Source organism: Rattus norvegicus, chromosome 4 (assembly GCF_021556685.1).
Source record: "Rattus norvegicus strain SHRSP/BbbUtx chromosome 4, alternate assembly SHRSP_T2T, whole genome shotgun sequence".
Taxonomy (NCBI): domain Eukaryota; kingdom Metazoa; phylum Chordata; class Mammalia; order Rodentia; family Muridae; genus Rattus; species Rattus norvegicus.
In genome coordinates, this window is record NC_141537.1 from 46,417,986 (window position 1) to 46,443,904 (window position 25,919).

At 40.0% G+C, this 25,919-nt stretch overlaps 1 long non-coding RNA gene across 5 annotated transcripts in view; it reads right to left on the reverse strand.

Annotated features, from left to right (window-relative positions):
* Window positions 1-25,919, reverse strand: part of LOC102550644 (uncharacterized) — a 186,537-nt gene that overhangs the window by 158,911 nt on the left and 1,707 nt on the right. For 4 of the 5 annotated variants that reach the window (XR_015686382.1, XR_015686385.1, XR_015686386.1 and 1 more), the window contains one exon: window positions 25,213-25,281. This is a non-coding gene — a long non-coding RNA (uncharacterized LOC102550644). Of the gene's footprint in view, window positions 1-25,212; window positions 25,320-25,919 lie in introns of those variants that run through there. The other variant, XR_015686383.1, reaches the window with a different exon arrangement.

The following is a 25,919-nucleotide window of genomic DNA, read 5'->3' on the forward strand; positions in this document are numbered from 1 at the left end:
GGTAGCACCATGCCACAGGCTGGGGATATGGGTAAAACGAACAACAGAAAAAGAAAAGGCTCACTGAACAGCATCTCTCTCTCTCTCTCTCTCTCTCTCTCTCTCTCTCTCTCTCTCTCTCTCTCGCTCTCTCTCTCTCTCTGCTTCATATCCACTGCCCTGTGAGCTGAAGGCTCTTCCAGACCCTCCCAACCATGTTGGGCAGAAGCCGTGAACAAAATAAAACCATTGTCTCTTTGGTTGTTTCTGTCAGATGTTTTGGCTCCCATGATGGATAGCTGAGCAGCACAGATATAGTTTGAATAATAACACACTTCTCAATGTAGCCTCAGATTCCCAAAAGCATCAAGAATGGCTGGAGCTTGCCTGCCTGGTTTTCCCACATAACCTCTCATCTTTGAATCTGTTCTGAGGTTTATTTAAAGTTGCTTGTGTTGTTGTTGTTGTTGTTGTTGTTGTATTGTGTTGTTTTCTAAGCAATATTTCTCTGTGTAGCTCTAATAACCTAGAACTCAATTTTCAGGCCAGGTTGGCCTTGAACTCACAGACAATTTGCCTGTCTCTGCATCTCAAGTGCTGATTAAAGGCACGTGCCACTGCCTGGCTGTGTGTCTCATTGCACATGCATGTCTTTTCTGTTATACACTATGATTGCCTAGTACACAGTATGTCTCATAAAGACACTGAATAAATATTTACTGAGTTGATTAGGTGGGTTTGAAAGGTATGCTTTAACCTTTCCCTCAGAATCAATGTGAAACTTGTCCAAAATTGTTCAGTTCATAATAACTGTATCTTAAAAGAAAAGGAAGCCATAAAGTCAACATCTCTCACGTACCGTGGCCCTCCGATTTCTCTGCTTTAGAACTTGTAGCTTCATCTTGACATCAGTTAAAAGCCTGCCAAATTTGCATGCCTTTACTCCAGATCCATATACCTGCAATACGGTCTCTAAAACTTCTGTTTCACCAGCCTGAACAATTTATATATGATCGGGGGGATTCTAGTGTAGTCAGAAAGAGTTTATGACAAATTGAAATAGAAGCATGTTCCAAATACCCATAATATAAATTGCTTATTTTGGGGAAAGCTTCCATTGTCGCGTGCACTAGCATTGCTCATCAAACTTTCCATAAGTCATGGGAGCAGTAAACAACTTGCTGTTACTCACTAGTGATCTATGCCCATAAACCACATCTAATGACCGACCGCACATCTGTTGAGATTCCATTTTTATGCTGCCTTTTCTGTGCCTGGGATTAAAGAAAAGAGCAAATGAGGACTTCAAATATGTTGGCCACATGCAAACTATACTTTAAATTACTCAGGAAATTTCTTTTCTCCATCCATTTATCAGAGCTAGAGTTCACTGACTTCATATAATCATTGTTGTAATGATAAAAAAGAAGAAAAGCAACATATTTCCTCTCATTAAAATTAAGATAGGGATAGCAAACATTAAAAAAGAAATAGCATGCCCAAAACTGAACACCCAGTGTCCATGGTGATAGAAAAAGCAAAAAGTATATTGGCTGTGTCTAAACAATCACCCAGTAAAATCTTAATAAAAATTACTTACAGATAAATGAATATTGAAGTTGAAATAATACACATCCAGAGAGTTCTGTTTCATATTCACACATTCGCATTTCTAATAATGATATAGCTTAAGCTTGAGAGAGTCTAGATTTGGGGAACAGGGAGGCACTCAGAGCCCTCCAGAGTTCCACACTGGCACTCCATTGTGTCCAGGTTTGTAGAAACTCCGGTTTATCAACATACTTTAGTCTTGGCATGAAGCTGGTTGTCATTTACTAAGTTCTTTCTTTGAGCTAGACTGTGCATGAGGTTATAAGTAAAGACAAAAATGTCCTTGTCTTTAAAACATCAGCCTTTTTTGGAAACAGATACATGGGGAAAATATCAACTGCTAGGCCAAACAGGGCAAGGTTAAAGGAGCTTTCAGAGCACAGGAGAAGATGGATTACATCTGCGTTCAGAGCCAGGGTAAGGAATTAGTAATGAAGAGACATTTGAGCATAAACAATTGTTGAATATCTGTCTTTGCTCTCTCATCAAATGCAGCCCAATTTTTACACAAAGAATACCAGGACAGGTCTTTAACTAGAGTTGTGGCACTTGCCTCAAACAATCAAAAGAGCTTCAGAGCCAAAGGCATGTGATCACCTTCTCATACTCTTTCTAAATGAGCCTGTGATGACTGGAACACACCAGGGTGGGAAACAGATAGTGCCATCTTCTGTGCACCATTCTGCAGTAGCTGTTGTGCTACACAGCCTGAGGGTGGTGAGCGCAGGTCACATACAGAAGCTGTTATCATGTCTAGTTTTTGTTGAATTTGTTTGCAATGCAGAGAGTTTGGGGCATGTGGAGATTGGGCTTTTGTCCCTGCTCTGATTTACTCCATATTGCACAGGACAATTGCATTCAGACTGTGCCATGCTCTAAGTAATTCCAGTTTCCAAACAGCAGTTTTCTCCACTGTATGACAAATGTTGACTGAATAACTCAAGAGCTTGTTATGAAAATAAACAACCACCACCTGTCTGATACAAACTATCAATTCATACACTAGAAAAATCTTTTATGCAAGTAAAATATTGCTACCCACTAACATTTTCCTGATTTTGATTTTAAAATATATAAAGCCATCAACAATGCATAGACAATACTAGGGAGGAAGGATAAGGAGACACCAATGGGTTACAGTTTTGTTCACTTGTCTGTATTATTTAAATAAAAGATAAAAGTAAACAGCTTAAAAGAGGGTACTTCTCAAAAGGAGGTAGGGAGGAAGGGGGAGAGAGAGAGAGAGAGAGAGAGAGAGAGAGAGAGAGAGAGAGAGAGAGAGACTGGGCTTCCAAAACCTCAAAACCTATCCTCCATAACACACTTCCTCCAATAAGGCCACACCTCTAATCCTTCCCAAACAGTTCCACCAACTGGGAACCAGGCATCAAAATATATGAGCCTGTGGTAGCCATTCTCATGTGAATCACCACAGACAGTAAGATTAATTATGAAATATTTGGCACTTCCCCTGACATAAACAGGAAAACAAAACCATCTACTCTGAGCACTCCTCCAAACATCACTGGAAATAATTCAAAGCAGGAAATATAAGTACAAGACATACAAATTGTAAAGAAAGAAGTAGACCTATTCTTTTCTACTCATGTGAAAGTCTTTACATAAACTATCCCAAGGTTTCAACAAAGCAACCAGTAAAGGTAAGAGTAGAGTAAATTTATCGAAATGCACATTCAAGGTCAATTAGCAAAAATGAATGCGATTCTATACATTGGGAAATGTAAATGTTTTCAATTAATGTGCATAAGGACATCAAAAATTAAACAAGAACAATTCTAACAATAGAAATGCTGGGGTTGGAGATTTAGCTCAGTGGTAGAGTGCTTGCCTAGGAAGCGCAAGGCCCTGGGTTCAGTCCCCAGCTCCGGAAAAAAAAAAAAAGAAAGAAATGCTAAACCTCTGGGCTTGCAGATGCTCGTAGAAACATTTAATAACCTAAATCTATGAAGGAAGCAATGTGAAGAGGCCACAATATTAGATATACTTTTCTAAAGTATATAAAGCATTCTACAGATTCAGCAGCATCTATCCAGACCTCACTAAAGCTTATAAAACAGATTCACATATGTGCAAGCATTGGTTACATTTTATATTTTTATGTAAAAACTAAGTGTAAGTGCTAAAAGATAGTTAAGAGGATAAGAACTTACGGAGCTCTGGCAGGGGAAAACTCAGGGCCTAGCATCCATATCAAGTGCCTTTTGATTGCTGTAACTCCTCTTCAGGGTATTACATGCCTTCTTATGGTTTCCATGGACACCACAGCCACGTGCCATACCCCCCCAACACACACTTAATCCACCTACACTGAGACAGTGAAACACAAATGTTCTATAGTTCTATAGATTAATGTATAGAAGAGGGCATAGAAAGGGATCCACACACACATGAGTAGTTATATTTTTAATATAGCTATAATGAGAAAACATTATTTTCAACAAAAGATGAGAAAACAATTACTGATGTTCACGGGAAACAACACATCTTGGTTATTATCTCGTGTGACAACTTAAAATGAGTCTTAGAATTAAATACGAAAGCTAAAGCTGTAAGACTCACAGGAAAAAAATATTCATCGCTTTGTCTTAATGGATGATGTTTTTATAGGAGCTGGAGAGATGGCACAGTAATTCAAATGTGAATTGAATTAACATCTCCAGAAGCTAGCTAAACGTTGATGAACATAGCCCACTTGTAATTCCAGCCTCCAGAAGGCTGAGTCAGGAGCTAGCCTGAGCTAGCTGACTAACAAGACTAGTGTCAATGGGCTCTGGTTTGCTTGAGAGACCTTGCCTCAATGAATACAAATGGAAGAGGTACAAGGGATGCTTACAGACAGCAACCCCAGGCTTCTACATATACATATGCGCAGATATGCAAAACATTAATGGATATACACTTGTGTACCTGCATACATGCATACACGTAAAAATTAAAAACACAGAAAAATATATTGTTAGAAAGAACACCACCAGTTTGAATGAGAATGGCCCCCATATGCTCACAGATTTGAATACTTAGTCACCAGGTGGTAGCACTATTTGAAAGGATTCAGAGCTGTGCGTTGTTGGAGGAAATGTGTCATTGGGGTTCGGCCTTAAGATTTCAAAAACCCTTTTCATGCCCAGAGTCTCTTTCTTCCTGTTGCCTGTAGATCTGGATGGTGATCGATATTGGATTCAACCTCTGAAATTGTAAGCAGGACTTAATTAATGTCTTCTTTTATAAGAGTATGTCAGGGAGGGGGCGTTGGCACATACCTTTAATCCCAGCACTCAAGAAGAAAGGACAGGTGGATCTCTGTGATTTAGGAGCCAGGCTGATCTACAGAGATAGTTTCAGGATGGACAGCTACACACAGAAACCCTATCTCAAAATACCAAAATACTACTACTACTACTACTACTACTACTACTACTACTACTACTACTACTACTACTACGTAGGAGGAGGAGGAGGAGGAGGAGGAGGAGGAGGAGGAGGAGGAGGAGGAGGAGGAGGAGGAGGAGGAGGAGAAAGAAGAAAAAGAATGTCTCTTCACATCAAAAGAACACTTGAAAAATCTATCTTCTTCAGTCCCCTGAGAAGCATAACTAAAAATTGAAAGCATAAAGACAGACTACAAAAAAATTCATGAAGAACTTTTGGATTTTAGTAATTAGAGCAGAACAGACTTTTAAAAGGGCAAGACTTGTTAGCAGGTCCACGGAAATGATTCCCGGTAGCATCATAAAATATGCTCACCATCATTAATTATGAGGAATATCCATATTAAAGCCACACACAATGTCACCGCACACCCGCTAGAATGACTAACAAAAGTCACATTCATAATGCCAGCTATCCCAAAGTGTGTCTTCCATTAGGAATTTTATGTTGCTAGAAGAGGGTGAGATGGCATCAACACCCACAAAATACTTTTGTATTTTTCTGTGAAACTAAAGACACATTTACCATACAACCTGGCAATTCTTTCCTATGTATTCATACTGAAGTCAATCCATAAACCCAGAAAGTGACTGGAAAATAGAATTTGTATTCTGTAAAATCACAAACTTGGAATAATCAGTTTTTCATCAATAAGTGCTTGACCAAATGCTGAGCTAATTCATACTATCAGAATTGTTTTGCAGCATGATATTCTTTGTGGAAATACTTCTGTGAGTTCACCATCTAAGAAACACTAATCCTGCTAGTTTGAGAAAAGCGCAGTATTCAGCCTAGGAAATGTCAAGATAGCTCAGTGGGTAAAGGAGCTTGCCGTTAAGTCTGACTATCTGAGTTCAAGTCCTGAAGCCCACTTGATAGAAAAGAGAACCAATTCCCACAAATTGTCTTTACACACACAGATACACACACACTACCACTGCTACTGCTACTATAAGTAGTACTAATAATAACAATAATTAGTTAATTAAAACTTTTCTGTTTAATAATAACACTTTTCAAAAAATTAAAAACTAAGAAGCCAAAAGGCAAAAAAAAAGAAATGTTAATATCTTTCAAGATATTCCCACTGATGTTCATGAAGGATAATATTTTATAATTTTTACTTATGCATTGTTTTATACTTATTGCCATCACAGTAAGCTTTAATAAAATAAGCTTTAAATGTGTAAAAAAAGAAGAAGAAGAAGAAGAGGAAGAGGAAGAGGAGGAGGAGGAAGAGGAGAAAGAAACCATTTGACATGATCTCTATTTCCATTAATTTAATCCCAAAGTGGAGTTTCAAGGTCTTCCTAAATATTTGATAATCAACAAACCAGAGAATCAGAGAGCACAGAGTTCGTGTTAATACTTTGCCTTGGCGGGGCTATCATAAATAACCAAAGCACCCCTCTGTTTTCTTTACAATTTGGAGCACTAGATGTCCCTAGATTTACAGACTCCATTGATTGATAGATGACAGAAGGTTTTCTTTCTGTACTCCTCCTCATTGCTTAAGGGACTTGATATGTCCCAAAGCTTTGGATTCCAATGTAAATAAACGTTAGTGACTATTTCAGGAAAGAGTAGGAACTCATTCCAATGGTACGTGTTTTCCCAAGCTCTCTACTTGTTCCCATTGGTCCCCTCAGCCTTTCCTCTGCTCTCTGCAATCCTGCCTTCTCCCTCTGCTCATGTCCCCCAGCCACTCCATAGCTTACACAGTTGATCTCTCTTCACCAGTTTGTCCTCTCAGCCTCCCTCACAGGAACTCACCTCCTTAATCACCTGCAACCAGTACCTCCTCAAGATTAGCCAAAGATGAACAGTCCACTTCACATTCCTCAAATTATTAAAACCAACCCGTGTGTGTGTGTGTGTGTGTGTGTGTGTGTGTGTGTGTGTGTGTGTGTGTGTTGGGGGGGGTGGGTGTGAGTGTAAGCATTAGAGCTCTGAGGGGTAAGTTGGGAGCCAACAAATACCACAAAGTCACACAGCACAATAAATCCCACAAGCCATTTATTGGGAAAGACAGAGGAGGGAGGATGGCTGCCTCTGCTCCAGTGAGAAGTAACAAAGAACTGGACAAGAGGTAACCTTTCTATAGGGTTTCTTATGGGGGTGGAGCTTTTCAGGGTAGCCTGGGATTGGAGGGATTTTGCAGCCTGACTTCAGACTTTTTTTCCCTGTAGGATAGTACCTGGGGCTAGACAATCTTAGAGAAATCTGAGGAGCAGGCCTAGCCATTAGTGCCTCTCAGGGGACTTAGAGTAAGTAACATTTTAATAAGAGGACTTGGCTGTTGTTTCAGAATATAATATATAATAGACGTTTTAGAAAATCAATATCAAAATATTAAATTATGTTCACAATAAAGGTGGTGATAGAATCTTTTTTAAAAAGGCATGCTAAGACCTCCTGCCCCCAAACCCGTACAAAAGTTATCTTTTTCTTACATGTAGAAAGTACCTTTAGGAGGAAGCCAAGCCAAAATATCATTTTCATGAACTGATCACAGGTTACTATTTTCTACAGTAATACAACTTGAAGAAGTTCAAGATTTCAAACTGATCAAAAAATGTATCACTGGACTATTTGTATATGTTTTCCAGTCATAGGATACAAGTATTTGGGGGAGGGGGGACATTAAGACATTTCCGGATGGTTTGTTTAGACGCTGTGGAAGGAGGTCAACATGGACTTTCATCTGACTTAGCGTCTTCGATCATAATCATCTTAAATAACCAGTTACAAATGTCTTGAAGTTCCCCAACTGCGTAATGAAATTTTTCTTTCTTCTAACATTATATTTTATGATGTTTTATATAATATTATTTCCTTTTAACATTTTCAAAATCCCAAGGAATTTAAAATATCCTAGGAAAATTACCATTTTAGACACCTAAGGTGAGCAATCTCAGGGCTCCATGCAGTGCTGTGTTTATACAAATGTTTATAACAGGTCATAGCGTGTGCAATTCAGGAGGCAGAAAGTCAAAACCATGTCAGAATTACACCAGAGGAAAACGTCTCTGGAGAACAATGCAGCACACTGTATAAGGCTGGAAGTTATGGAAGCAAACCAACAAACCCTCCCTCACGGAGGAGGGACAGATGAAACCATTATGTGAAACATTATACAAGTCAGGCCATGCTTCTAATTTAAAAAAATCTTCTAGAAAACATGGAACAAGTCACAAATGTACACGTTATCCTCATTTAAGAGACAACACGATAATGTCTGTTTTGGGGTCACAGGATGCAAGTGTTTGGGGGACCTTAAGACATTTTTTCGATGGTTAGTTTCGATGCCACAGAAGGAGGTCAGCAGAAAGCCTCCCACTGTAATGCAGATGCTGCCAAAGTGAAGACCAGAGTCTTCCAAAGGAAACGTCTCCTGCTCTCCATGGTTTGCTAGACAGAGACCGTGTTTCATGTGAAACTGTAGTCCTGTCCCAAGTAAATGATGTAACCAAAAATCACTGATGCAGAAAGCACAACTCTAACCCAAGCAGGGCGTCAGGAGTTCTAGTCCGGGTTACACAGTGAGTTTCAGATCAACGTGGGCTACCTAAGAAACAAACTCGACTTATCTCCAAAATGAAACATTTTTTTTAAATAACATGAGAGTTCATAATGATGCGTTTCCTTTTTAACATGAGAACATTTAGTTTGTTCATGCTAAAAAATAATGATTTCATTGATAAGAGTCAAATGTTTGCAAGCAAGGAACTCTAAGTTTACTAAGAACTGGGAGGGCAAGACCATAACCAGGAAATGTTCTGTTCCTGAGCCTGATTATGTGAACTGCCCTGTGTAATCATTCATCTCATTAGGACGCGGGAGATGGCTCAGTCCATAAAGTCCTGGAAGCACAGAGAGCTTAGAATCCCCCAGTGTGCATGAGAAAGTGGGGCCCAGTGTTCTTTTGTAACTCCAGTTCTAGGGGGACGAAGACAGAGAGCTCCTTACAGGTAACCAGCCCAGCACAAAACTGGCAATCTCCAAGTAGAGAAACACTGCCTCAGAAGTAATGTGAAGAAGGATTGAGGGAGACAGAAGCCATGCCACCTGAACCTCTGACCTACACACACACACACACACACACACACACACACACACACACACACACACACACCATACACAGAGAGAGAGACATAGACACACAGACACACACACACAGAGAGAGAGAGAGAGGCAGACAGACACACAGACATATACATACGCACACACACACACACACACAGAGAGAGAGAGAGAGAGAATATACACACATAAACACAACACACACAAACACACAAAGGCATACACAGAGATACATAAAAAGACAACACACACACACACAAACACACACACACAAAGATACATAAAAAGACAAAACGCACACAGATATACACAAAGACACAACACACACACATACACACACACCACAGAGAGAGAGAGGGCAGGCAGACAGATGAACAGATAGACACAGACACAGAGACAGGGAGAAAAAGACAACACAGAGACAGAGACGGAGAGATGAGAGAGAGAGCAGCAAAGCATCTCCACACCCCACAAAGAGACACTAAAACAAAAGCATGGGATTAAATTGACATTTACAGATAATTTTAAAGACTTCCCTTTTTCTGTAGCAGCAACAACTTCAAACAAACAAAATATATAAATGATGGCCCCATGTTCTAGAATATAATGACAGAGAGTCCCTTTAAGTCTTTAGTATGTTTGTTAACTGTAAGCCACAGTTACTCAACACCCTCTCACGTTGCTAACATTGGTCAGCTAATCTTTCTCCTTCCGATTATTCTCTTTGATCCCCCTTTCTCCAGGTTTCAGCACACTGCATTCCCTAGACTTGAGTATAGCACACTGAATCATTTTGAAGTATAAAACAAACCTTGCCACATTTAAAAAAAAAAAACCCTGAAGACATAATTTTTCCCACATTCCATTGTTCGATGAGCTTTATGGGGCAGAGCATGTGTGAGGCTCCTCCAGCCACAAAGCCACCTTCTCCTACACTCGTTGCCTCTTCAGGTTCCAGCGTATTGCTGCTCTCACTACGCTGGCCGTCCTCTGGCTGTCTCCCAACCTCTCTTCCTCACACTGTGCCTCAGAAAACTAACCTTAGAGATTCGTTTACGGTGGCCCACCCTTTGTCCACGGGCTGGCTTTAGCTAACTGTAGACATCTGCGGAAGGTCACAAGGTGGATGGAGGATGGGCCTGGTTTTATTCACAGAGACCAATGCTACTGCTCCGTCCCCCATTTCTAGGCAGCTTTTGCTTTCCAGTCACCAGCCTTAAGCCCATGGTCCTCATTGTTAGTGTTGGTTCTCCTGGCAAACAGCCCCTCATGACACTGTACTCATTTCCTTCCAGGACACCAAGTCCCTGTCTCCTTTTTCATCCATGAATGATACCTTCTGTCTGTCAAACTAATCATGAGCCTGAGTTCCAAGTGCTAAGACACCAGGAAGCATAAAGAGAAAAGAAAATTCCACTTTGTCCCTCTCGGTGATGTATGGAAGTGATAAATTCAAGTCGAGCCATAAACAGAAGCCTGCCTGTGGATGGACATTGTAAGAGTTAAAAGCTGACCATATTTGGCTCGAAACGACGAAAATCCTTTCCACGGCTGAGGCTTTGCCTCTTGGCTGCCAAAACTGCACAGTGTTTACCAACTTACAACACTCACAGTGCTCCAGCAGCCAGTTTCCTGGCATTCTACTCTTGCCACAATCGAGGCACAGTTGGAACTTTCTTCTAAAGCTAAAATAAAATTTAAGATGTTTCAAGACATAGTAACCAAAATAGCATTAAGAAGTGACGAAAATTTTGTGGTGGTGTCGTCTCTGGGAGTTCCCCAACTAATAACTTGTTAGGAGGTAACCCATGCTCTGCACTGGGATTTCTGTTTAATAACCTATGTCTTCTGGAAGCAGCATTGTACACCCAAGGAGGGTACCTCAACTCAAATGTCGTTCATCCATCCATTATTCATTCATTACATTCTGTAAATAGTTTTAAAAGTCATAGGTTTCCATAAGGCTTTCCCACACATCCTTAGTTTGGCTAAGCCTTTCTTTCGCGTCTTGTCCACATTCCCACTTAAACCTTTATCACCCCAGCATTGATCCCGTTTTCTTTCATATCACATGTGTCCTATTGTCCTCTCTAGATGTAACTTTTAATTGGGTTGCCAGATAGGTTTCCACATGGCTTCTTCAGATCTGCTGTAGTTGGTTATTGTTTCCCTCCTCTCTCTTGCCTTCCACCCCCACTCTCTCCCTGCGTTCACGTTTCACCCTGTCTTTTCCTCACCTCTACTTCTGCTGTGTGTATATTCTGCTACTCCTTTCTCTTAATGCACCCTCCATATTATCCCATTTCTAATTTACTGGCTTCCACTCATATTCTCGGTTAAGCATACAAAAAAAATTCAAAGTTAGGACCTACATAAAAGAGAAGGCATACAGTGTCTGTCTGTCTGAGGCTGGATGCCTCACATGGTATAATTTTCCCGTTTCATCCACTTACTTGCAATTTCGTTATTTCAGGCATTTTTAGCAGCTGGATGAAATGCTATTGTGTGTATATGTCATATTTTCCTAGCCCATTCATCAATTGAGGGGCTTCCAAGTTGATTACATTTTCTGGGTATTGATATGACCATATTGCTGAAAATTGGTATGACCACCTGCTTTGATTGCAGAACAAAGGGAAATCAATCTCAGACTGGAACATCCTGCCAGCTAGCTTTTGTGGTAGATAGAAATTTTCAATAATCAAAAGTATATGAAAAAGTATAGGATTTGGAAACTGGTTCAATGAAAGTAGCAAAAATAAGTAGCTGTGACTGCTTAGCCCCAAGTAGAGCGTCTGTGTGAATCTCTGCACTCCAAGGTGCAAGGACCATCTCTAAAGAGAGCATGGAATGAGCGTAAGAGAAGGGTAGGGAGTGTACCTTGATACACTGTCTTCTGGACATGATACAGTGTCCCATGTGTGACACAGCATCTATGATTACTGCAAAGATCAAGCCTGTCAAAATTCCACTGTGGTTGGGAGAGGAGCGCAGGAGGTCTGGCTGTAGCTGAGGATTACTGGCAGTTTGTTGTTTCTAGGGAATGGATAGCCATTTTCTGTGGGGCTGTCACCAGTGATAGGGTGTGCATGCTCTAGTGGGTGTGCCCACACCTGTCTGTCATGTGCAGATAGGAAGCACTACGTGAACTCAATAAGATAATTCTTTAAAAAAGAGAAAGAAAAGAACGAAAGAAATAAGGTGAGTCTAGTAGTAAGTAGGGTTATTCTGGGGGCAGTCAGGAGGGATGGGTGGCATCCAAACACATTGTACATGTATGTGAAATTCCCAAATAAAAAATAAAGTATCAGTGTAAAAAGAAGGGAATGCTGAAAGTCGCTCAGGAAGCAATTGAGCGCTCTTAAGTCTTGAATAGCAGGTTTGGTGCAGCGCTTAATGCAATCTAAAGGATCTATAGGAGTTCAAGGCTAGTCTGGGTTGCATTTCCTTGCTTTCCTGGGATAGAAGGAGACTCTGTCTTTAACATAACAATAGGAACAAATCCTGCTTGTAGAGTCTGTAATTGAGGTTACAGGGGGTCTTCCAGAGACCTGGGAGCTGCAAGTTCCTCAGCTCCCAGGACTCCACCAAGGGTCTTAGATATAATCAGCTCCCAAATTAGTATCTAGAATAGAACAAAACTGAAAGCAAGCTATATAAAAAGAAACTGGAGGAGTTGGGAAGAAATCCACAGTAATAGCCTTCTTCCTTCTTTAATATCCTCTGAAAGGGTTTGGAAGGAAGCATGTAGCCTTTCGTAAATGTCTAAGTTGACAGAAAATGTTATCCTTCCCACAATTTAAATGGACTCATGGAATGTAATTTCCAGAATAGTTATAAATACTAAGTATATTCTTTTAAATGCAGCAGTGTGATATGATCACACCAATTTGATACTACAACCATATATTTTTTAAATATATGAGCAAATGTATCACCAGCTTTTAAATTGGCAATAAGTTATTGGTCCTTTATTTCCCTTGAAATAATTATTCAATATAACTTCAATTACAGACCCTACATACATGATTATTTTTGTTACTGTTTTTATTGTTGAAATCAGGGTCTCATTTTATCTTAGATAAGCCCAGAAGACACTATGTCAACTTTTAAAATACTGGGATTACAGACATGTGCCACGGACAACGGTCACGAGATAAGGGGCAGAAGTGATCTTGTACCTGTAGCAAAAGTATGTTAGCCATAGAGGAGCTATAATTAGGAAGGCTGTTCATTATACCTCAGTTGCCGGGTGATAAATCCAGCAGAAAGACACAATGGGGGATGTTCTATGAAAAGTCCTAAGAATTTCACAGGGAAGGAAATATTTTAGTATAAAACTCTAACTTTTTATTTGAAAGTCTAAATGTCATATAGAGGCAAACCTCTCCAGTCAAAAATAAAAAAAATATGTAATCATCCATGAAGAACATGTAAAGACCATATCGCATGCGCCAGTGTGTATACAGAAAAGACAGATGAAAACGTGCAGAAGCAGGAATTCTCAGACACTGTAGTACAGAGGGAACAATGAAAGATGACACCCTCGATTGCAAAGGCAGTCCTCACCTTCTTCAAAGGTTAAACACAAAGTCCCAGAGGACCCAGCAACTCCAACCTACGAACAGGTCCAAGTGCCATGAAGACACATCTACACAGAAAACTCACACAAGGGTTCACAGCAGCATGAATTGTAAACACTGAAGCAAAAGAAGTCAAACTTGCATTAACCAATGAGGAGGGAACAGGATTAAGAGGGACAACTATTCAGAAACACAGAGGGACAATGCTGGCTTGGCTTTATTATGTAATAAGAAAAGACGTGAGAAACTGTGCCCAGACACAGAAGATCACGAATCACATGATTTCATTTATATTAAATGCCCGGAGGAGGCAAAATATAGAGGCAGAGAACAGCTCAGGGATGACGGAGCTGAATAGCGCAGGGACAGTAGCTAAGAGGTAAAGGGTTTCTTCAACGGGCTTTGTAAGCAACTAAGCAATGGGGTCACATCATTTTAAACTCCGTTGTGATAACAGCTTTACGGTGTTTGGAATATCCTGAAAACAGTTAAATCATGTTACCTGGTAACAAATTATCTCGTAAATGAAGATTTTATCTTAATAAATTGTTATTTTTTTAAAAGCTAAATATGCCTATTATTCTCTTTCCTCTTCCTCCTTAGTCACATGAGATTCTAGTTTATTGTAAAGAAAGGTAACAGAAAGTGGGTAAAGAAAAGGGTTGGACATAGAATTAATGTGGGCCTTCTATTATCAGGCCTTAGCAGCCAAATCATGGACCCAGCAGACTTTTTTGCATCAAGAAGTTAATATTTTGAGCCATTTCCATGTTGTAGATACTCCAGTATACATCATAGTTTTTGCTCCGGTGGTGGCAACTACTTCTCATGGCAATGTTGCCACTTTATGACTCCAGTAAACCCATCGGTGGTGAGGACTCTGTTCAGGGTCCTGTATGTACCTTCCATGTTTCCCTTCTGAACCCCCACAGTACGGCTACGAACTGCAGTTGTTTCCTATAAGATGCCATTTATTCAAACCTTCATTCTTCCGGACCTACAGACTGCAGTCTCAACACTTGGACTCCAAGACCCACTATTATTTTCTGAATAGATCCCAAGCTTCATTTAGCACATTCTTTTGAACTTTGCAAGGTATATACATTATCTTAACTCTTTCAGTTCTTGCTTTCCTGAAGCAGTTCAGAGCTGTTTAAAAGAACCTGCAACCATGTAAGTAGCTTGTTCCCTGGTCAGTCCTCCAGGTCAACCCACTCCTCTCAGAAAGGCATGTGCCACTCCCATTGGGTTAGAACATTATCCATCTGCTTCCTCTCACTTTTTTTGTTAGAAATATAAGCCAAATAAATCCTTCCCTCCCAAGGTTGCCTAGGTCATGGTGTTTTATCATAGTAACAGAAACCCCAATTAAGACACAGTTGAATCATATTGTCTAGTGACTTTAAAATTGATGATTAAGAAAGCTAGAAGTAAAAAGAAGAGATAGAATGTAATAAGACATTGTTACTCTTCACATACAAGGTAACTTGTTAGCAGATAATATGATTTAACTGTGTCTTAATTAGGGTTTCTGTTATTATCAGTACCAGTGCACAATTTATATGGTATTTCCTTTTGAAATTTGTTTTAACCACATTTTAAACTTAATTCTAGTTTGTATAGACTACCATAACTTTCATAGCACCATAGTCTAAAGAATATTGAAACAAGAGCATCCAATAGAAGGGTACTGATAATAGAAGGGTACTATTCTAGTGTTGGGATACATAGATTATGTGACAGTGATTGAGAATGACCACTCACATGTGGGAATGAAGGCCTGGTGTTTTTTGGTTTTGTCCTCAACTGTTTCCTGAACCATAATCAACACCTTGTTTGTGTCAAAACTAAACCATAACATATCACAGAAGTAAGCATGTTGAATGTAATTTTTAAAAGCACACGCTTGGTCCGGCTAGGCTTTAGAATCAGTAGCTGCCCATTCCTCCTAGCCAACACCTCTCCCACAAACTCCCACTTTGTTTCTCCAGAGCTCTGAGATCACTCTTTGGCCATCCTGCTCCACTGTGGTTACCTCTCCCCTAGAGTTCTGTCCTTTGCCCAATCCTCTCATTCCAAAGCCTGGCCAAATTCTACCCAGCTGTGTTCTTTCCCTGCTGCCTACCTGAGTCATTGCGCAGGTGGTGGGGGGGTGGGACACCAGACAGGTCTAACACTTTAAAAACAGCCAGATGGTACAACTGCTGGGTGAAGAATATCCTGCCCCATCTTCCTTGGCCTCCACATACTGTGGAGACCAGAAACTATCAGCCTCTCCCCACCCAATCCCAGAACCCTAAGTCTGCAACAGCTGCCTGTCCCCTGGCCTGATCCTAATCCTCTCTGTCCTTCTCTCTTTCTCTTCCTAACCTGTTCAGAAATCCCACCTCCATATCTTTACCCAGTGATCTTCTACCGTCTTTATTAGCCTATCAACAATTAGGGAAGCAATCAGGGAAACTCCCCCTACAGAAATGAGCTTTAAATACCTTATGACAAGTTTCTTTTTAAATGCAGGTGATACTTGACTGCCCAGGCCCTATGCCAAGAGAGTGGGTTTACATTCTGGACCTAACACTGAATAACCATAGAAGCTTTGTCAAATCCACAAACTCTTCAGAACTTCTTCAGTTCTTTGTGTGGGTATAACAGTATCTCCTGTTCCACTGAATTCTTCCTAAGAACAAATGAAACAAATTCAGAAGGGAAGAAAACATAAATGATACACATTGTCTTAGTTAGGGTTTTATAGTTTTGAAGAGGCATCGTGACCAAGACAACTCTTATAAGGACAACATTTAATTGGGCATGGCTTATAGATTCAGAGGTTCAGTCCATTATCATCAAGAGGGCAGCATCTAGACAGGCATGGTGCAGGCAGAGCTAAGAGTTCTACATTTCCACCTGAAGGCTGCTAGAAGAAGACTGGCTTTCAGGCAGCTAAGTCGAGGTCTTAAAGCCCATGTCCACAGTGACACACTTTTTCCAATAAGACCACAACTATTTCAACAAGACCACACCTCCTAATAGTGACTCTCCCTGGGTCAACCGTATTCAAACCACCACACATATGTTAGGAATTAATGAATTAGACATAGATTTCTGAAGCCATGTGGTTGTTTAAGTTAATTTTATGACACTGTCCCTTCACCTTGAAGAATGCGAAGATAAAAGCAGTTGACTAATAGCCACAATGGTCCAACTCTAATCTCATATTATTTTTTCTGTGTCATAATTAGGAGAGTATTTCTTCTTTCTTAATCTCCTGAACAACCCTAACTGTTTAAGACACACAGATTAGAGGATCCAGCATCCCTGTCCATGAGGAGGGAGAGGACATAGATGCTCACCAAACTAAGACAGCAATGATGGCAGTTTCCCCAGGACAATTTTCATGTAAGCTGGTCATCAGATACAGTTGCCACATGTCACTTTTCATTTTCAAAAATTTGAGACTAGATTAATACCTTGAAGGTTAACCGAAATAATCCAGGATTAGACGCCTACTCCATCACCACCCCACCAATGCATCAGAATGGCATATATCTAAAGGTGCTACTGATTTTTACTGTTAAGTATTGTATAGTTAAGCTAAAATAGAATATGCATTCGGATAGCAGCCAACAGGAGAGCAATTAGAATGAAGAGACAGAAAAGGCAAGAGAAATAGAGTCATAAATGATGAATTATGAGAGAGGATGTCCTAACTCAAAAACCAACTCAACTGGCTCACAAGCTAGGTTATAATCTATTTTGTAAAGCAAGATGGCTCTTCTGACATTCATATTGTCTCTTCCGAGGAAGGAAATGGAATGGTAACACATTTTCCATTCCCCAAAAGGACATTTGAGTAAAGTTGATTATTTTGGCCCCTGTGTTTTCCTATGAGTGTTTGCCAGTGAGCAATCCATCCCTCTTCATGAGTATCTCTCTCCAGCCAGCACCGGATCCTGCCTTTCATCTACTTCATGAGTTCAATAAAATAATAGGAACTTCTCACTTTTTACATAGTCAACCTTAATATTTTCAGTTCTCGTTGAAATATCTAACATTTTGAAACTTTAAAAAAAATCATTGAACTTTAAAAATCAAAATCTGTGTCATGAGACAGTGAAGCCATAAGTAACCATATTTTCCTTTAACGTCCTATCCCAAATAAGTGCTCTACGCCTTGTCACCCCAAACAAGAAACCAGCAACATTCCATGTCGAGCCTTAGAACGGACAAATAAATTGCTCTCTGAGCATGCAATGTAATGAGACGAAATATCCCCTCTGATGAGCGAGTCGGTGAGAGTCACAGTCACAGTTTCTGAAATGAACTAGAGACAACATTGAAAAGTACAGTGTGTGACGTCACTGTGTATATAAAATTGCAAACAGAGAAAATAAGGTGAAAGTTTAGGCTTAGAGTTGCCTGAGGAGAGGAGGGTGGGGTGACAGAGGCGAGCATGGCCATGGGCTTTAAGGGTTGGTCATCTTCTGCTTTCATTTGAATAGAAGATGTTTTCTCTGTGAAAACTCATCGAGCTGTGCATTTACCTTTCTATGCATATACGTATAATATGTCTAATAAGAACACGTATGGAATGGTGTTTTGCTACAAGGTCCACTGGATATTGGGCGAAGGCTGAGATTTGAGAGAACAAAAGCGTGCTCTGTGGTGGCTGTTTCAGTGATCAGATCTGAGACCAGGGAAAGGAAGGAAGATGGAAGACGGCGGAAGCACTGATTTGGGAGGCGGAACTAACAGACCGCTGGGCCTCGGAGCAATGAGCAACTCGTAGACGTTAAAGCTGAGGCCTGACTTTAGATTTTAACCGTGTGATCAGAATGTCTACGGCCGATTTGGGTATAGAAGTGAAACGCTGGGTTTCTGAACTCCTAGCATTTGAGATAGCAAGGTTATCGTGAGGACATGTCTTTGAAGCTTGGAGTCACTGGTAGGACTAGACCTTTAGAGGTCATGGACATACAGACGGTATAACTAGTGATGAAACTGGAATGCTTCACAACTCTTAATAGCTCATCAAAGTGTATTCAGCCTTCCATCAGTGACTGTGAGACTGACATGAAAGAAATAGAAAACAGCGTTGAAAACCAAGGCAATAATTCAAAGCGATAAAATTTGATAGAAATGTTTAACTGACTCTTTCCAAGACAGGCATCAAGTAGTACTATCTTACTTTTGCAGTGCGACATAAGCAAAGTTAAAAGTTAAAACTTCAGATTCCAGTGAGACTGATTTGAATCATAACTATGATAGAACAACCAAAACTTAATACTTATTACTCTGTAGAGTAATGAAAAGAAAGCGATGTGATATTATGTTACCTCCAGCCTCTCAGACCTGACTTTGGGTCTTCACTTTGAGTGCCATTTTTGACAAGTTGGATTATGTTATCAGAGAAAGGAAACTATACAATTGGATACCATCACATATGAAGAACCCTGAAATAAATGAGGTAGTTTAGCTAGAAAAATGTTTAGTGAGGAGAAAACCTGGTGTTTACAAACTAACCTTAAATGATCTGGGAGCTGAACTTTAATAGTTATTTTCTTTGAGAGGCAAAGGCAGAATTAAAATAATAAATGATGGATAGATACATAGATAGATAGATAGATAGATAGATAGATAGATAGATAGATAGATAGATAGATAGATAGAATGATGATATACAGACAGATAGATAATAGATAAAATGATCTTTACATAGCTGGAATTGGCATAAAATAATGAGAATTTTCCAAAGCTTTATCTTTGGTTTGCTTTGTAAACTAGCTTTTCATTGTTGTGATATTCTAACAGAGACTATGAAGGCATATGGCAGCATTCATCTAGATCAGCAGTTCTCAACTTGGGGCCTCTTTGAGGGTCACACATCAGATATGCTCTATATCAAATATCTAAATTGCAATTCATAACTGTACCAAAATTACAGTTATGTAGGAAATGGCATTGAATAATGTTATGGTTGGGGGTCACCACCACAAGAGGAAAAGGATTAAAGGGCCATAGCATTAGGAAGATTGAGAATCACTGGTCTTACGCTTCCAAGTTCCTCCCAACTCTGAGATGTTGGAAATGGGACAGCCTTTGATTGGGAAGAGCAACATCTTAGAAAGAAACAAACTGCAAAGGAAGACAAAGAAGGGAAGGAGAACCGAATGAGACATTTCTATTGTGTGAAGCTTTATTTGGCGGGTACTAAAAGAACAAGAAGGTAAATAGAAGCTGGGTGTGGTAACATGCACTTTTAATCCCAGCGCGCAGGAGTCAGAGGCAAGCAAATCTCTGTGAGTTTGAGGCCAGCCCTGGTCTATATAGTGAGCTCTGGGACAGCCAGAATTACGTACAGAGGCCCTGTCTCAAAAAAAAAAAAAATAGAATGAAACAAAACAAAATAAACAATTTTGTAATATAAAGAGAGAAACAGGCAAAGCTTTTCCAAGACGATAAAATAATAACTCTATTTTTGTCCCAAACATTTAGCTAATTGTGCTCTACTCCTTCAGAAACTATTTTGCTTTCATAATAAAAGCCTTCAGAACTAAGTCACTTACGTAGCGTGCCCTTTACAGCAACATTCTGCAGATTCTGCTGCTCCCAAATAAAGCAGTGTGCAGTTTTTCAGGACCACAGTTGTTTTACTATCTAGGTTTATTTCCAGTGTCCTGTTTATCCAAGAGCTTCCAAGGACAATGGTTTTTAAAAGGGAAAGGCAAGCTTTTTGCTGGACTAACTCCCTGAAGGCATATAGACTGACAGTGACAACTAGAAGTTCACAACAGAACTCCGTGTTCATTCACTCTTATAAAAAGGGAGAAGCGATCCTATTTAGAAAACAATTATTATCGCTCCCTAATAGTGAAATGGTATTTATAAATACAGGTTTTATAGAAAAACAAATTGACTACTCCAATGCGAACTTTGGTGTTTCTCCTGATGTTTGCATCTTAATTCCCCAAGAAGTCTCCTCCGCCCCACTTCCTGCATATTGCTTACAAAAAGAAACATATAAACATTTACTAAAATTACTTTGCAATATAATGTTTACACATTTAGTCATTGATTAACTAGAGAAACAGTTCCCCATCCAGACATATAAAACCTCAGTAGTCCTCTTGGTAATAAACTGTAAGAGAACAACTTCATTTTTATTTCCTTCTCTATCCAATTCTGAGGCTGGTTTAAATGAGAGATTAAGAATTTAACAAGCATTTGGCAGACAGTCTGGGGACTAACTGTGCTTTGGGGGCCCACAAAAAATAAATGCACACACCTAGATTTTCTCATTTTATGTTTTTGTCTATTGTAGAAACCAGCCTCACAACTGTATGCCACTAAGGAACAGAAGTAGAAAAACATATTCTTAAAAAAAAAAAACAAAACTCTGGAACCAAAATTCTTCCCTGATATTTATTGATAGAAAAATCTAATCTGAATATTCTTCTGCCCCGCCCCTTGGCTACATCCCAGTCCTCCATTTGCTCTGTAGAATTGGACTCCTTTTGCTCTTTGCTCACAAGTGATCCTTTCATGAGCTCAAAGATGCCCAACGGACAGTAAAACAGGGTTTACAAGAGCCAGGTGGGAGCACTCTGTTCTTGCATTCTTATTTTTCTATTGAAAAAAAAAAAAAAAACGCGATGAGGTTAACACTTGAAAGGGACTTTTCATGCTGTCTCCTTTCCTCTTTCTCATCCTTTAAACTCAGAGTGGCCTGGGGCTGGCCTGGCCGGGTTTGTCTTGCCTATTCTAGATCAGACAGGTTGTTTTTACACATTGGTGTTAATTCTAAGTGAAAGCTGAAAAGTATTTGTAAATAAGAGAAAATGGCGCCTGGGGAGACGGATCCACAGGCAAGAGGATTATGACTGGCAACTTGGAAGGACCTAGAAATCATGTAGGCTCTCTGGACATGCCTGTGAGGTATTAAGTAGGTTAGGTTAACTTCTGGCAATCCCAAGAGAGATTATCTAGGATAAGCTAATGGCAGTAGGAAGATCCACCTCAACTGTGGTCAGTAGCGTTTCATGAGTTGGGATCTCAGACTGAACAAAAAGAAAAAAGAGAGCGGAGCGCAGGCGCGGATCACTGCCTCTTTCCCTACTGTGGGTACAGTATAACCAGTTGCCTCAAGTTCCTCCCACCGTGACCTTGCCACCATGAGAGACAGCAGCCTCTGTGAGCCGGAATAAACCTTTCCTTATGTTGTTCTTGTGGCATACTTGATCACCGAGGAGAAAGTAGCCGATACAGCAAGTAAACTGCTTGCTCTGCATGCCTGAGGATGTCAACTCAGATCCCAGCATTCAGGTGAAGTCTGGGCAGTGCGACATGCATTGCAAACCTCGGCGGCTGGGGAGGCGAAGACAGGTGGATCCTTAAGGGTTTACGGGGCAACCCTCCATCGTGAGTTCCAGGTTCTCTAAAAGGGTATCTCAAAAGGTGAACAGCAATAGAAAAAAAGGGAACGAGCTCCCAACCTCTGGCTTCCAGGTATTAATGCAGGGACAAGCATACCTCCACACACACATGCAAACAGCAACACGTGCATGGAATGCGTGCACACAAACACACAAAGAATTTACCACTGCTACACCTGCTGCTGCTGCTGCTGCTCTTCAACACAAAGTCTTAAATCTGAGCTATAATATTTTGGGTTTTGTCCAAACTAAAATCTCTAATCAAGCCCCAGCAAGATGGTTCTGTAGCTTACAGCACTTGTTACTAAGCCTAAACATTAGAGTTCCGTCCCTGGGACCGAAATTGAGAAGGAAAAGTACCAATCCCCTCATGTTGGTCTCTGACTTGCACATATGTCCTTTGGCATGCATATACAAACTTAATAGATAAATTTAATAAAAGTATTTATCCTCAAAACAAAAAAGTAGCTTCACTCTTAATACTGGGGAAAGACTAATCCAAAGTTTTGCAAAGAACTAGGATCCCACCTGAATATAGAGGAAATTACACTTCTTAAAAGTTTAACTTAAATTTAGTGCTCACCAAAGGTTAATGAGCTCCTACTTCATGTTCCGGAAAGATAGATTGCCAAAGTCCTATAGAGATGTCTTTTTAATATATACAATACTCCAGATGTCAATGAGATACGTAGAAGGCTAAACAGGAAAATCCTTTACTTATGGAAAACAGGATAAAATAAAGCTAAATTAATCGTCTTGCATTGTTCTGAGTGAGAATAGAATGTCTTGTCCAATCATCGTCAACAGTGAATACGGACTTCTCAAGAGTGCACTGGTGCTCTGCTGTTTCTAAGAGCCAGGCCTTCCCACAGAAATAGTAATTCTTAATATTCTTGTATATGACATTTTTTGGGTGGGAGGGTTGGGGGTTCCTATTTGAGGCAGACAAAATATTAAGAAGCCACCACTCCCAAACATGCTAGTCTGCCTTAATATTAAACTAGAAATTCCTGGTCACAGATACAAGACGAACGGCCTTTTAAAAACAAAACTGAGGGAACTTTCATTAAGTATCTGACACCACTTCACATGTGTGACAGTTGAAGAACTATATGGACAAACACCTTCTAGCTGATCTTTTAAACTTCAGGGGGCAGGGTCCATTGTCAGGAGATGGGGGATGGTGGACAGAGGGGTTTAAGTGAGGAGAGGAAAAGGTGTGAGACACACACACACACACATACACACACACACACACACAATCAAAAAGGGATCTATTTAAGGAGTTACTTATTCAAAACCCACTGTGGCATGGAGAGATAAGCTCAAACAAGAAGAAGCAGCAGCAGTGTTTCCAAATTTCTCAAACTTTGTGCTGTGCAGTAAAAACCTGATCAACAGCTGCCTTGTATTTCTTCCAACAAGGACATGGATCCCTCAATTAAAGTCACCTAAAACTTGGGGAAATTATTCAATAGGTGAGATTTGCCAAAAACCCAAGAATTCCATATGGTCTTAAGGCAAAATATAAAGGATCCAGACATCCCCAAATTCACGATTTTCTGGATATAATCATCTAAACAATCCATCCCTTCTGTGAAGACAAGTGTGGGAGATCTGACCAACAGACAAGGTTTGGAAATTGATTCTGGGGGAGGGGGTCTCTTGATGGATCTGTGTATCCCTTAACCCATACCAACGTTCTATGAAATTTTGAATACTTATTATTTTGAAAATCTTAAAGAATAGATAAAATACTTACATTTAACTTTTTTATAAATGTATATGTAAGTTTACGTTGGACTTAGCTTTCTGTACACATGAAGATGTTTCACAATCGAGAATCAGGCTTTCAGATAAATTACTAGTACAGTTCCAAACTTTGTCTTAAGTGGGGGCTTATTAATGTGCATTGGAGAGGTCTCAGTTCTTCCTATTCATGTGATAGATTTCAATAGTGGTGAATTCTGTGGTTCTCAGACCCAGGAAAGGCGGGGAAAGGTGACTTGGGTCCTCAGGGGACATTTGGCAATGTCTGGAAATTTGGCGTTGTCATGACTAGGCAGTGTCAGAAGCTAGTGGGGCAGATGTTGCTAAGCATACCGTTCTAGGGACAAGCCCTCAAAGCACAGGATGATCTTGCTGAATATGCCAATAATGTGGACATTGAGCAAGACTCCTCTAGCCCAAGTGTTTCAAATCCCAAGAAATTATTTCCATGAATAACCAGTTCCATGGATAAACAAGGAGTAAAGCCGTGTGTAAGCAATCCAGGGCTCCACAGTATGTTGGTGATTTGAGAAGAAAGCTGAAGAGGAAAACTGATTTCATTCAGTGTGTATTCACAAACACATTACAATTAGCCAGAAAAAGATCTTCTTTCTTACAGTGTAATGAGAAAATGAAGGAACAAAGTCCTACTCACGAATACTAGTCTATAACCAAGTTGGACTCACCCATTATTTTAATATGACATTTAAAACTCAGTCTTAGAAGGCAATACATAATAACAGCCAGAAAAAGACAGCACCAGCATTGATTTTGTATGAAATATGATTTCCCCATCTTTATAATGAAATATGATTTTGAGGCTCATTGGAGGGTAATCCAGCATGCTGGAAGATGACAGTGTGGGCTCGGCCATTTAGCTGTAACATCTTTACTTTTTTTCTTTCTTGGAAAATCTATGAGTTTAGCATGAATAAGACCATCTTTGCTGTGGGATAGTGTTGGTTTAATCCCCTTGAAGATAACGGTAGCTGTCATGGTCTAAGAATATTCTAATAAGGTAATCAAAACCATTTTATAAAAATGCTTTTTAAAAACTTGAATTAAAACAGTGAACCAGGCAAGAATGCCATTAATATAAGATTGTCATCCAGTCCCAATCCATGGTAGAGAAATGTATTCAGTAAGTTAACATGTGAGTCTTCCTCTATTGAATTCTTCATGGCAAACACCAAGTCTAGACAGGTTCTGTTTTTAGCATAGGCTTCAGAGACATCTTTTATAAATACCTATAGTTTTACAAATGAATCTATAACTGTAACTGTCCAATAAAAGACAGAGAGATTTACCTTTCGACGGCCTCCTGTCTCCACGGCCTGAAAACCCAGCAATTATTTGCATCCGTTCTTTCAATTGTCCTAAGGAGAGCATTGGGAATGTGAAGATGTCCCGAAGACTTGGAATGGATAAAGCCCCAGTGCCAGATGTCCAGCCACCACCCTGAGTGCAGCCGTGATTTTCTTCTACCCGAGAAAGATCTTACAACTTGGAGGAAATGCAAGCTTTACAAAAGATTAATTGGATATAATCTATCTCGTACAGATCCTGGTTATCAATAAGATACCCTCCCCTTCAAACTCCTGCCTTCTGGGAGCAGCATCTAGAACCTATCATATTCTCAGAAAGTCTGCCCGGCTGAATGAATGCTGAGAACACAGTAAGTGTAAGGCCTACGTAGGACAAGTATAATTCAGGGGTAGAGGGAGGCTTGAGTAACAGGACTATGTGAGGGAGAGGAGAAGTCTTCGGGACGTGGGACTCAACCCTGTGACATTTTGCACCACTGCCACACTGACCCACACAACGCAGTGGCAGAAGATACACTCCTTATTTAACTACAAAATATAGAGTTCTGGCTTCAAAATGTTTCCCAGTCAGTTCCCGGGTTGTTGGTTGTTTGTTTTGTAACTTTTAGTACTCCCCAAATAGCCTTTCCTTTTCCAAAGAAACCTTCAAATCCAGTTCCTACGATGGGTTTGATTTGTGCATCAGGCTC